At 49.9% G+C, this 10,714-nt stretch overlaps 1 protein-coding gene across 4 annotated transcripts in view; it reads right to left on the reverse strand.

The window, feature by feature from the left end:
• The window catches only part of LHFPL2 (LHFPL tetraspan subfamily member 2), a 184,432-nt gene extending 173,976 nt beyond the window's left edge, over window positions 1–10,456 (reverse strand). For 2 of the 4 annotated variants that reach the window (XM_073802241.1, XM_019929786.3), the window contains exon 1: window positions 9,868–10,323. The gene's annotated coding sequence lies outside the window, so the exon portion shown is untranslated. Of the gene's footprint in view, window positions 1–9,747; window positions 9,846–9,867 lie in introns of those variants that run through there. The other 2 variants (XM_033852960.2, XM_019929789.3) reach the window with 2 other exon arrangements.
• Window positions 10,457–10,714: the final 258 nt, after the last annotated feature.

Genomic DNA, 10,714 nt, shown 5'->3' on the forward strand with positions numbered 1-10,714 from the left:
CCTGGCTTTTCATTACAACTGGTCAGGTATATGTGAAATGGCCACACTAGATAGAAAGAAGTATGCCATATGCATCATCAAAGATATTAAATCCCCTATTACACAGCGTGCGCGTGCAAACACACACACACACACACACACACACACTAAGTGAATGAGAATTAGTTCTGCCTAGTGCCCCCCACCACCAGGTATCCTGGGCTCCTCCGGACATCTGAGCTATCCTCGGTGGCCCTGCCCCAGCCCTGACCTCACAGTGCCCACACTTCACCCATCAAAGTCCACTCTCTTCATACCCTGATCTTTGCTGGCATTTTATGAAATTCTTCCTGTTAAGTCCTAAGTAGCTAATGTAGTCCCTGTTCTACGGATGCTTACATGTTGAATAACAGGTTTAAAGAGAACCATTTCACCCAAATTCCTCTAATGGTAAAATTTTAGGCACAACAATAAGTGAATTCCAGCTTTTCGCTACAGAGCCCCTTCCATACTCCTCCAATCCCATCACACTGACCACTTCCCACTTCATTTGTTTCGTAAGTGTCAGCTTATAAAAACACCTCCACCTCCTAGGATGGAGGTGAGATGGATCCTGCATTTGTAAAAATGGAGGTAAATGTTGAAACAATGACGTGCAAGTCCATCTCCTCCATCTGTCAATTCACCTGTGTCAGAACCACACAGCCTCTGGAGGATGAGGATCCCTTCTCCAACCATTTCTGGTCGGCGCTTACTTAGGAAGGGGACACGCTAATATTATCTCCAGTGTCTGAACCCAAGCAGGGGAGAGAGTGGGAGAAGTCGGCCTCAAGACATACCTTTCTCTGCAGAGGCCCAAAGCGTAGAGCCCAGTATCTCCAAGAATGCCCCAAAGCACTTAATAATCAGTGTCTGTAAAACCTTCCTAAATATAACGGCTTCAGAACTGGCTTCAGAACTGGCTCTTACACTTTTATCTTGGATGGGACTCTGATTTGGTCCCATCCAAGATAAAAAAAGAGCCTTTCTGTAAGAATGAAAACATGAGTCAAGATAAAAATTGAAGTGGGTCCAATGGGACAAAAGCCAGCCCTTCACAACCAAGTATCTAAGAGGCCAAGAAAAGAACAGGTAAGGGTGCCCCTCAGACATGGCTGATAACACAGGCTCAGATGGACAGGTTTCTAAATTGATGTTTCTCGAAAATGGTGTTTCTAGAACATGCCCAATTATAAAAACCATCCAGACACTTTGTTTAAAAAATTCAGACTCCCAGGACCCACACCAAACCTATGAAGTCAAAACTCCAGGGCAGGGTCTGAGAACACACAGGTCTAACCAGCACCCAGCAGAGGGTCAGGCAAGTTTCAGAAACAACGTTCCAAAGGAAACAATATGTAACTTTTTAAAACGTTGCAGTCACATAACTTCAAAGTGATAGGGTATGTGTGAAAAGGCAGGCTTAACTGGAGGAAGTCAGAGTCTTCTTTAAGTAGTTAAAATTATGGAATATAATCATCAGGTAATGAGGAAGTCAATTTGATTAAAATGTAGCAAAAACAAAACCTCTCCCTTTAGCTTAACCATATTCCACCTGGAAGACCTCCCATGACCTCCCTCCCTGCCCTAAGGATGGAAGGGAATCCCGGAGCACAGCTGCTCCTTGGGGCTGTTATAGGCCGGAATGGCAGTGACAGGGTTGAGAGCCCTCAGGGTTATCCCAGTAAAGACAGCCCCAAGGAGCAGGCAGCAAGCTCTAAACCAGACCCTGCAGGTGCCCTCCTGGTGTCAGCCTTTACACGTCTGAGTCTCCGGCTGACTCATCCGTAGCCTCAGTCATGTCCCAGTCTATGTGAGGCCTTGCTCCACAGGACCAGCGGCACCAGCCTCACAGGGAGCCTATCAGCGATGCAGAAGCCCAGGCCTGCTTCATCAGAATCTGCCATTTCACAAGATTCCAGATCATTCTTGTGCACCTTCCAGCATGAGAAGCCCTGCTTTAAGGCACGGGGAGCGCCACCACGGGGAGACTCTCAGCCCACCCGTACAGCCACCAGCTCACCAGCTCACCCACTGCGACCCCACAGTCTAAGAGGCCTTCTTCCCTCACAGTCCTTACACGAGCCTTCTCAGACTTGCTTTGTCCTGGAGCCAAATCACCATCAGCGGGGGCCCAGTGACAGCTGACAATCCAAAGCCCCACCTTAGGGAGTTGAAAGGAGGCGGGAAGTACTGACCGTCTCTCACATTCTCCTCCGGCTCCTCTACCTATCAGGCTCCCTGAGCAGGCAGGAACGTGGACCCCACGAGCACAAATCAGTAGAGAAGATCCAAAGTCAAACAATACTACAGAACGCTGGCTCGCTCTCCGCCAGCACCATGTTAATGAGGTCGAGGTCACGAGTATGATTAGCTTCCTCGGGTATCGGGTATCGTGGCACAGACTCCAACCCTCTGCCCTCTAGCTGCCTGCAAAGGCTGACACGCCCCTGGTTACTAATAGGAGAATGACTGGAGAGGCTGAACAGAGCAGCGGCAGAAAAGGACTCAAAGAACGTGGATGACTGGTGAGCAGAATGGATTGAAGAACAGTACTCAGCCCAGAGGGGTGGCTGACATGACAGATGACTGGTGAGAATTCAAAATCATCCCGATGGGCTGAACAACACACACCTGGATGAGAAAGCTGAAATCTGACAGGAAGAAGTGGGAAGTTCTACGGCCAAGATTTTAAAAATCAAATACACATATGTAAGCTAGAGGAAATCTAACCTGACGACAGTTCTTGTTTTAAAATGTTTAAAACTTTTTTAAAACATGTAAGTTTTGTTGACTAATGTAGTTGCTAAGAAAGCTAACATACTTAGGGTCCATGAGTCTAGTTTCCAGACCAAGGGCAACAGTGGTCCCTGTGTAGCACAGCTGACCAGACTATCCTCAACAGTCCCCCAGCCACCTGTCCACACAGGTGTATACACAACCTGTCCCATCTCTTCATCACTACCACCACTTGTGTTCTAATTATTCAGTATGGCCTCTGCACCCGGCTACCGTTCTTTTTGGCTTTGGATTATAGTTTAAACATTCCCCACATCAGCTTAGCTCCCTTTAATGCTGCCTTTTCTTTACTAATCAAGAAAAGAACAACAGACCCAAGCACAAATTGGAAAAAACACATTTAAAAAAAAAAAAAAGACAAGACAACCTAAGCAACCCATTTACCAGAAGGATTCAGACCCAAAAGACCTATAGTCACCTGTGTAAGCTGGCACCCTAGGCTGCATATTACAGCATGGATCTGTGCAGAAAGGTAATCAGGTTGGTAAATTATGAGCTTCCAGCACAGAAAAGCCCTGAAATGGCTACAATAAGAATGAGCAAATGACAGAGTAAATATCTGTTTAGACATACTTCCCTATGTGCAGAATCACCTAGGAATGGACAGTTAGCCATTAAAAAAAAAAAAGATTTTTAGATTGTTTTTCAAGTTGTGAGCCTTTTTTTCCTTACGTGTATATTTCATATACAAAGGGTATACAAAGGGTAGCCATTTACAAACACAAAAACACCAATTACTGGTGAAGTCTGTAGTTGCGAGACTGGCCAGTCTATTATTTTTAATTTCAGAAAACTTGATCCCTATGGGTGAGAGAAAAGTTATAAATTTTTAAGAGGTTAATTTGTCCTGAGTAATAAGTGTGTCATGCACCACTTATCTAAAGATTAAATGTGGCTACTGTCTATGCAGTTACAGGCATCTTTAAACAACTGGCTAACTGCCTCAAAACTGGAAAACAACATGTGAAATTCAGCCCAACTGCAGCCTGCCCCAGGAGAAAGGAAGCTTGAACTCCAGGTGCCCTTGACAACACAGCTCAGTGTGGAAAGAGAGAAATTGCTGAACAATAGAATCAGTAGAGGAAAGAGAGTCCCTCTAATTTTCCGGGAATGTGGGGAGGTTGATGCTAAAGGGATATTTAAGATCTCAATGCTGGTTTGAGTTCTACTGAACACTGAAACAACTGAAAACAAGAAAAAAAAAAAAAACTTACATGTGAGTATAGTATATTTATATATATATTTATAGATATTTAATTAGGTACATATCAATCTGACAGATGTTTACACATTTAGATATAGAAGTGAAACACCTCTCAGATCACACTTAACAGTGTTTATGAAAACATATAAAGCGTACCGACAGGAAGGAGCGGGTCCTTCCCTATTGTTGGGAGGAAGCTGCCCCATTCTGGCTCTGGGTCACAGGACCCAGGCCTGGTTACATTCCTCCACAACTACATTTACAACAAATAGGAATTTCAAGTCTTTTTAAAGACAGAGACCTGCTTTGCCATGGACGTAGCACAGATGTAAGGAGGTGTATGGTGCTGTGGCCAAAACTGCTGATACAGTTTTGCACAAAAAAAGAATGGAAGAAAACACCAACAACTGTTTTGTTCTGGTTTTTTAAGTAACATCTACTTTAAAAAAATCTGAAAAGCAGAAAAGTAAAGAAAGCAGTCACCTGTAACCCCACGAGTCTAAAATAACCAGTCAGAATTTTAGCCTACATCCTTGCAGTCTGTCTAGGCTACCAGTTTTCCTTTCAATGGCAGATCAGTTAGGCCGGCAAGAGCAAGGCGAGACATTATTGCTGGTTACACAGACTAACGATGATTAATAATTCCCACTGGCCGTACCCTAAATCCACAACAGTAAGAGGAGTAAGGCTGTACACAAATCAAATAGCATGTCTGCCCTTTAACAGGCATTCACTGGGGCCTACTTTGCACACGTTTTTTATTCCACAAATGAATGAAATGCAAATTAACAGCCCCTTGAGGGCCATATGGTAACTTCAAAAAAGAAGGCAGATAAGCCTTGTCCCTGGTGGAAACGAAAACACTAGTTCTCCAAGTACAAGTTCTCAAGGTGCCTACAGACTGGGTTCCTAGGAAAAGCCCTCCTCCTGGCTTGCAGATGGCCACAGTCTCACCATGGTGAAGAGAGCATGCTCCAGACTCTCTCCCTCTTCTTAGAAGGACACTAATCCCATCATGGGGGCTCCACCCTCATGACCTCATCTAAACCTAATTACCTCCCAAAGGTGCCCCCTCCAAGTGCCATCACAATGGGGATTAGGGTTTCTATTTAGGAATTCGGGGAAGAACACAGTCTGTCCAGAATACGTAGATGTGTCGGGGGTGGAGGAGGATCAATTTTATCAGTTGTACATCCTAGCTATTAAAAATGTTCAGGGCTTCCCTGGTGGCACAGTGGTTGAGAGTCCGCCTGCCAATGCAGGGGACATGGGAAGATCCCACGTGCCGCGGAGCGGCTGGGCCCGTGAGCCATGGCCACTGAGCCTGTGTGTCCGGAGCCTGTGCTCCGCAACCGGAGAGGCCACAACAGTGAGAGGCCCGCGTACCGAAAAAAAAAAAAAAAAATGTTCAGAGCCATTCTATGTACATTCCTCTAAATTATCTCAGTTCAAAACAATAAACAGGTCTCACAAGTCGGCAAAATAACACCAGTAAGAGTCTGATCACTGAAGGCCAGGGTCAGGGGCTTGATTACCCCATTAGTCCCGTTGAAAGGATGAAAGAGAAAAATTCAGTTACAAGGACACAGATTACTCTCACCATGAGCACTATTCAGTAAACCTCAAGAGACCAGCCAACCACTTGCTGCTACTGTAAAAATAACTCCATCTTTCACCTCCAGCTCCAGACCTCTCTTCCTGCCTGTGGATCCAATGCTCTGCTGGGCATCTCTCCCTGGGCGCCTCACAACTCAGCTGTGGATTCAACTGAACTCGTTACTCCTCACCATCTCCCCAAACTGCGGTTCCCATAGCTGTTTAACTCAGTGAAAGGCGCCATGACCCACTCCAGTCACCCTGGACTCCCTCTTACTAAGAGCCCACCCATGGGACATGACCGAGGAAGTGCGGTCAGCCTCTCCAGGTCTCTCCTGCTCTCCCTCACCAAGTCCCACCGGGATTCCTGTACTAACCTCCCGGCTCACCTGCTATCCCCAGCCCTGGCCTCCTTGTCACCGAGCCCACCTAGAGTTCCTTCTAAAGCACAATATGATCAGGTCAATCACCTGCTGCAAGTTCCCCATCTTCCACACAGGTTTCGAGATGAAGTTCAGACTCCCCAGCTCAGCACCCAACACCCAGCACCCTCAGGGACTTCCCTACGCCACGCTGCCTCTAGTCCAAACAGCTACTCTCAGTGCCTTGTTGACCTTATACCATTTCGAGCCTTCTAGGCTCCAAACATAATGCATTCTTACTGTACCAGGTATTACTGTAACCTTAAAAGTAATGGGAAAAAAAAACCTTGAGGGAATAAGTCTCCACTCTGCCCTTTACTCTCGGGCCCGCCTCCTACAGCAAAGGGTCCAGTATTTTAAGTACTAGACCAGACTCTTCCCTGGGCACAATCTGGGTTTTATAAGCTGATGATCAGATCTGACCTCTGATTCCTTCTTTGCCTTTCTAAGGCTGTGAAGTCTCACTTCGGAGAAAAACCCGTTTGTTCTCCTGGCACTTTGACTGGTGATTCTACTCAACTCGCTTTATAATAAAGCACAGAAAGAAACAGGCTCCCCCTTCTCCCTTCTCCCTGTGGAGGACCCATAGGACCAGCAGGCCCTGGCCACCACCCCCAGCCAGATCACTTCCCTCCAAGCTGGCTAGCTTGTGGAAGAGAAGCACGCCCAGCACGCTGCTTTCCCAGCACAGGCACTTCTAAACAGAAAAGAGAGCTTCTTGGGTGTATGGAGCTCCTTCGCACACAGTTTGCTTCTCCAACTAGAATGACTGCTCTGTGAGTGGAGAGGTCTACTCTTGGTTCTTGCTATGCTCCCAGAGGCCAGAACAGAGCCTGGCCTGTGGAAGAGGCTCCATGGGTATTTGCTGAATGACTGGATAAAAGAATGGATGAATGAGCAAACAGGCATTCCTCCCAGATTAGAAAAGAAATATACAGCATAGTTCCCCAGCTCCAAAAACTACTGTTTTGCTAAGAATGCCTTTTGTTCATTCTGCAGCTAGGTACAACCTTAGGAAAAACTGGGCAATGTTCCATTAACCCCAAGACATACTATAAAGGTGCTTTTTGGAATAAATTCTAGAGATCAGGTATTTGCTTACTATTTGTATTTTTCTAAGAGCAGTAAACACTGAGAAAACCCTGCTTTAGAATTCCCAAGAGAGACACCACGTCCACCACTCAAGTTTTCTTTTTTTTCTTAAATAAAATGTCGATATTGACTTTGGTGGGACCTGGAACCTGAGAAGGTGCCTTTGCAAGGGGGCAGTGAGGCTTGGAATTACAGGCCACACCTGTGCTCAGGTCCTCAGACCCACACGGAGCCTGCACTACACATTCCCCACAGCTGGAGTCCCAGAAAAGGCTGACTAGAGGGGCCAAAAAGATGCAGCCTACAAGTTCTAGAAAGATCAAATATTTCTGAGTGTGGGCTGCTGGGGGCACAGGGACAGCCTCAACTAAGGGTCGACCATCGGCCGACCTAAAATCAGCAGTCGCTCAAAGTCAGCTCCCCTTGCAGCCCGGCTCTCTGAATGGCACTGCTCTCTCCCGGGCATTTGAAATACTTGACAACCATCAGCAACATTTTCTGAGCACTTACCCAGCGTGAGGGACCACCCTAAGTTCTATGCAAAAGTACGTAATCATAGTTAACCTTCCAGGTGATTCTTTGACTTGAACTTTATTGCCATCATTTTACAGACACAGAAACAAAGGCTGAGAGAAATTAAGTAACTTGTCCCAGGTTTAGGTAGTAAGTGACACCTCTGGAAACTCAACAGTCCCATTTTGGGTCTCCTACATTTTGGTCTCCTATTTTGTCAATTCTCTGCAATAAAGAAGTTGAGAAGTTGTATGTGTTGTCCATTAAAAATGGATACTTTTCTATATATTTTCTATCTTCTCCTACTATGGACTTTTCCTCCCTGCCTTGCCCAAACACTACATGCAGTAAAATCTCTTTAATTCGTCAGTCCACACATCTGAGCCCACCCACATGCATAAAGAGCATATATTACTTTTTCCAGAAGGCACCGTTTTTCTCTAATCCACAAAGATTCATTTTCCTTCCTATAGACAAATTACTGGTTCATGTCTCACGACTCAAATTATATTATATTCAAGAATGTTCATTTGCAGTGTAATTATTCTTCTTAATTGGACTGCTCTGAAGACAAATGATTTCCCCTCCCTAACCCCATCAACTCCTGCACCACACAATGTCTTTTTTCCTGGCATAAAATGTTTGCTGCACCCTTTGCAAACACACAACAACAATCCACACTATCTGCTCCCCGTGTGACCACTTAGGAAAAATATTATCATGACGTTGGGTTTTAACTCCTCCAATATTATTTCATCAGAATCAGATCTCTGACAAAGATTAATAACAAGTCTATCACAGTATGACAGTAAAAAGAAATGAGAATCTTGGGTTTTCTTTTCCCTATCTGTGAAAACATTTAATCTCCCCACCAGCATGTGTTCCCTATCTCTTACATTTGAAAAGGAGAAGTCGTTTTTTAAAGAGGACCAGTAGAAAAGAGGAATATCCGGGAAAGAGCAACGCCAGAGAAATTCGCATCCATCATCGCTTAAACCTGGCGCGGGTGGAGCTCTCTCAGGCGAATGGGTGAAGCAAAAGCAACGTGCGGAGGAGAAACGTCCCTCGGAACTCGGTTACTCAGGTTTAACTCTCCGCACCAGGCTCTAACAGCTCCCCCTCTTCCTCCCGCCCACACCTCTCCCCGCTCGGGCTCCAGCACACACACGTCTACAGAGGCCGCTTTGCGATTTCAGACAGAAGCTCTCCTTTTACTTGTGGGTCGCTGATGGCAACCTACAGGAACGCACACACAGTAGAAAACGCGCTAAATACAGGAAATGGCCCAGGTGGGAGTGAGGGTGGGGGTGGGATGGGGGGTGAGACTTTACTCCCACTGAGGAAACAGCTCAAGGATTCTCATAAAACTCACGACCCTCCTGAAACGGGAGAAAAGGTGAACAGGATTGAAGAAAATGCTTTCGCCCTTCAGAGTTCAAAGGACACCAGACCGCTGAATGAAAGAGGAAAAAGGACACACACACAACTCTGTGCCTAAAAAACGTCCGGAAACACAGAGTTCCCCCCCCCCGTCCTTCACCCCATCCCTTGGGTTCAACCCACTCAGGCCAGATGTGGTCTTCCCCACTCCACGCCCACCTCCTCCTCCTCCAGCCCGCACCCCCAATCCCTGCGCTGCCCACAAAAATGCAGCCCAGATCTGAGAAGCCACTGACGTCTGTGGCCGGCGTGACCCACACGCCACAGACCAGGCCCCGCGGGGGCGACCGCGGGGCGGCCCCCGGGCGCGGTACCAGGCGCGCTGAGCCCCGCGCCAAGCTGCGCCCGGGACCCGAGCGTCGGTCGCAGTCCGCCGGCGGTGGCGAGAGAGCTGGGCTCGCGCCGGCTTCCCGGCAAATCGTCTTTCCAGGCACAACTTTTTTCCACTTCTGCTGCGGGCGACCACGGCGACCAGAACCGAAGCGGCGCTCCCTCCCGTTCCCAGCGTCCAGCACCCGTCCCGCCAGCACCTCCCCGGCCCGGTCCTCCCTCCCCTCGGGCTCCTCGGGCGCCGGGAAGAAATTCCCGCGCCGGCCGCCGCGCACGCAACCCGGACTCCGCTGGTCGCCGACGGCTCCGCGAGCCCCGCGCCGGGTGCCCTACCTGGCGGAGGCTGCGGGCTTTCCCTCCGCAGAGCTCACGGGCCCGGCGACCTCAACTCAGCCGGTCCCGGCTCGGCGATCCCGGCTCCGAGCCCGCAGCCTTCCCCAAGCCGGGGCTTACCGTTACGCCTCCTCGCAGCCACCTCTGTCTGTCTCTCTCTCGGTCTCTCTTTCTCTGGCCCGGCCGGCCACTCGGGGAAGGAGGAGGAGGGAGGGGAGGGGAGAGGAGAGGAGGCGGCGAGAGGAGGGGGCGATTGAGGGAGGGGAGAGGGTCCCCGGGCAGGGGAGGAGGAGGAGGAGGAAGAAGAGGAGGCGAGGAGAGAGCGCCGACCTCGGCCGCTGCCGGGGCTAGCACGCAGGAAGGGGAAAGAGGGGCGGGGGCAGAGAAAGAAAGAGGCCGCCGAGCCTCCCTGCCCAGGACCCGGCCCCGCGCCGCTGCCCAGTCACCATCGCCGCCGCGTCCCGCTCTCGGGCGGCGTCGGGGGGAGGGGTCGGGGCCCGGGGCTCTCCCGGCGCGGCGCGCGGGGCGGGGCGGGCGGCCTGGGACGCGGCGGGGGCGGGCGGACTAGGCCCGGCCTCCGGGGGGAGTGTCCTGCGGGGCCCGGGAGGGTGTGGGCGAAAGGGGATCCCCGAGAGGAGGGGCGGAGGCCCGGGGGCCTGGGAGCCGGTCTCTGCGCCCGCCGGGCGGCGGCAGCGTCTCCCGGAGTCCCGCCAGAGTCCCCCGCGCCGCGCGGGGGAACCTCCGAGCACAGTTCCGGGAAATCGTCTTCGGAGCCCGGAGAGCGCGCACCGCCCGGCCGGGGAGGCGGGAAACGGCGAAGTCGGAGTCGGGGGTGAGAGCCCGGACTCTTTCGGCGGAGAGCGTGCTCGGCAGCGCCCGGAGCGGTTCCCCAGGCGGGGCCCGAGCGGGAAGAATGTCCGCCCGCTGGTCCTGGAGAATCCAAAGCGGGAGGGTGGGCTGGGGGTGT

This window comes from Tursiops truncatus, chromosome 3 (genome assembly GCF_011762595.2).
Source record: "Tursiops truncatus isolate mTurTru1 chromosome 3, mTurTru1.mat.Y, whole genome shotgun sequence".
Taxonomy (NCBI): domain Eukaryota; kingdom Metazoa; phylum Chordata; class Mammalia; order Artiodactyla; family Delphinidae; genus Tursiops; species Tursiops truncatus.